Here is a 2,881-nt window from a genome sequence, read left to right as displayed (position 1 = left end):
AAATTACCTGTGAACTGGGAATGAATGGTTTTAACCGTCGTGATGCTATGACACATCATGCTCCCAGAAGGCCTTGTTCATGTGAGAATTAAAATTGAGATTGTGGCTTGTATGACCTGCCCGGTTTAGCCCCGGATGAAACGGTTTCCTTGTTTGTTCCATCCCGATCAAGTGTCTATTTATTTCCTGTCTGAAGCGAGTGGGTTAAACGTTGGTGTTCAAGAAGCAGAGGTGTTTCCCAGGCAAGCGAAGGGCCTGGAAAGAGACGGGTGCCGCTTACAGGGTAGCGCAACTGCTTTAACTGTGGTTTCTTATGACCTACTGTGGCAGCTGCTTATTAGCAGCTCTTTTGAGATAAAGTTGCTGCTTGGTTTTTAAAGAGAGGGTACCTCTGTGGGTTATTTGTTGCAAAGGAGTGTTATTTTCTAAGGTCACGTGTAGTACAGAGAACGGAAATGGTAGAACAACAAAGGCTGTTCCCAAAGTTTTTTTGCTTTACCACCACGCCTTTTTTTTTCACTAGCTACAGATTAGAGATACAGATCCAAACAGAATTCACCACAGCCTATTCCTGTTTCTACTTGATTCTGAGAATTCAGGTGCGTTGGGGTTTTTTTGTAAGTCGATGTGGCAAAAAAAACCCCACTCAAAATGAGGGTCTACTCATTTGTAGCTTTCGTGTTGATGACTTGCAGCAACTGTACTTGCTGCCTTCGGATTCTGCTTTGGATAGTGCCAGGCTTGAGCATCTCAAATCTCCTTGCTGTGCTGGGTCAGTAGGGGCAACACTCGCTGTGCGGCATTTGTGACCTTGTCTGCTTTTATTGCTACAGAGGCTACAGCCTGGAGGAATTGGAGCAGCACATTTCTCTGCTCGCTCCATGAGTACAATGATATTAAAGATGCTGGACAGATGCTGCTGGGCAAACTGGGTAAGGAAGGGGAAAACTGTTGATGAACAACTCAGTCAATGTTTTCATGTAGACAGAGAGAGAGAAGGTACTACGCCACGAAGGCAGAGCTTGTTTTAAAGATTCTTGAATTCTAGGGCTTTCATTGCCCAGCCACTTGTGCAGGCACAAACACTTCTGTCGTTATTTTCGCAGGATGTGTTTAGAACTGAACATGCAAAAGAATTGTCATCTACTGCTATTTTAGTCTGTGTTATGTACTGCCAAACTTTGTTCAGTCTTACCAATTTTTGTCAGTTTTGCTCTTCATATACTTTAAAAGAGTGTTGAGACAAGCAGAGAGCGCAGCTGCAAAACCTTAGGTTGGTTCCTTAGCTATGGGAGGTTCTGTGAGAGAGTTAGGGGCTACTGGGAGGAAAACACAACTTTTCTGACTCGTCTGATACTTCTGTAATGAAAACAGCGGTCTTTCTTTTCCAGCTGTTATCCGAGGGGTTACTACAAAGCAGCTCTGCCCTGAATACATACGATCTGGAGCTTAGCGACTAGTATTGAACCTGAAGATTGCCCCGTCCTGCAAAGCTGACACTTACTGGGCCGTGACGGTTTGGTGTGGTATTGGTTCAGAACTGACAGAAGGTGGCCTCAGAAGCGTGTGTGTGGAATTGCAACAGCGCGTGCATGAACAGCCTTATTTCCGAGCAGCTTTACAACGTGAAAGCTGTTGAATCTGTCAGCTGTGTCCTGCTTGTGGGAAAGGGATGTAGGACTTTGGATGATTTTGTCTCCTGTCTGATGGGACAGTATTTTTTTTTTTTTTCGTTTGTTGGAAAGGCCGTAATTCAGGTTGATGTGAAGACTCTTCCCGTGGAGACCTTGCTTCTCTCCAGCATCCAGGGGCTGTTTGGTTACTGAATAACAAGAGGAAGTGAGGGCATGCAAACGTGCAATGTAATAGCTGCTTTGAAAGAAAAGAAAAAACCCTCAGAAGCAGCATGGGACGAAGGCTGAACTTGTGGTGGCTTGGGGGTTGGTTTTGTTTTACGATCACATCTGGGTGAGTCTGGGTATTCTGCATTTTTGTACTTAACTGCTCGGGTATCTAGAGGTTCTGTATCATTTCTGTGGTAAATGGCAAAAGGTGAAGTTGTATTGAACTGTCCTGTCTGAATAAAGCAGCTGTCACATTTCTCAGTAATTCACTTATTGAAGAGCCTATAAAACAGCGCATGAACCTGGGAGCAAATTCTTAACCTCTATTCTGAGACAACTGGAACATCTATTACTCAAATGTTTTCTGAGGACTCTCAATGGTGACGGTGTGGCAGCGCTACCCAGTAATGGGTAGGTGCCGAATTACCTTTACTGCTACAGAGGCTACAGCCTGGAGGAACTGGAGCAGCACATTTCGTTTTTGCAGCTAAAACAGGAACAGTCAAAAGTAAGGAGGAAGCGAGTGGTGCGGCAGAGCGGTAATAAGGGGAGCAGCGGCGATGATGAAAATGATCTCGGCAGACGCGTTACAGAGGGCTGGAGGAGAGTGCGCTTGGAAAGCATGAAAGAGGGAGCGCACGCGTTTCCCGTGATATTACAAGATAGACACCCGGGCCAATATCAGGCATTTCACTGGGAAATGATTAAGGAACTACGGAAAACTGTCATGCGAAATGCACTATATTCTCCTTTTACACAAACTTTATTAGAGAACGTGGTGATGGGTCCGCAGCTAGTGACTCTGCTAGAATGGATCTGTGACAAAGTGCTGGACTTTCCACCTGATGGCACCTGGAAAATTCCTGCCTGGCAAGCAGTCGGCAGGCGATTGTGTGATGCTGCCGTGGAGGGGGACTCCGTGGCAGGCATGTGTTTAGCGCCTTGGTGGCAAATTCTGACTCCTCTTCCGCCAGGCGTGGGCTAATTCTAGTAACGGTGCTAAACCAGGGGAGGCTGTAAATCCCCCCGACAGCGCG

At 46.1% G+C, this 2,881-nt stretch overlaps 1 long non-coding RNA gene across 1 annotated transcript; it reads left to right on the top strand.

Moving 5' to 3' along the window:
- Nucleotides 1-569: 569 nt before the first annotated feature.
- LOC129783893 (uncharacterized) lies at nt 570-2,101 on the top strand. The gene is made up of 2 exons (XR_008745985.1): nt 570-932; nt 1,392-2,101. It is a non-coding gene; the product is annotated as an uncharacterized LOC129783893 (long non-coding RNA).
- The last annotated feature ends 780 nt before the right edge of the window (nt 2,102-2,881 follow it).

This window comes from Falco peregrinus, chromosome 1 (genome assembly GCF_023634155.1).
Source record: "Falco peregrinus isolate bFalPer1 chromosome 1, bFalPer1.pri, whole genome shotgun sequence".
In the NCBI taxonomy this organism is placed as follows: domain Eukaryota; kingdom Metazoa; phylum Chordata; class Aves; order Falconiformes; family Falconidae; genus Falco; species Falco peregrinus.
The sequence above is the reverse complement of the archived record's forward strand: the minus strand, read 5'-3'. Positions and strand labels throughout refer to the sequence as shown.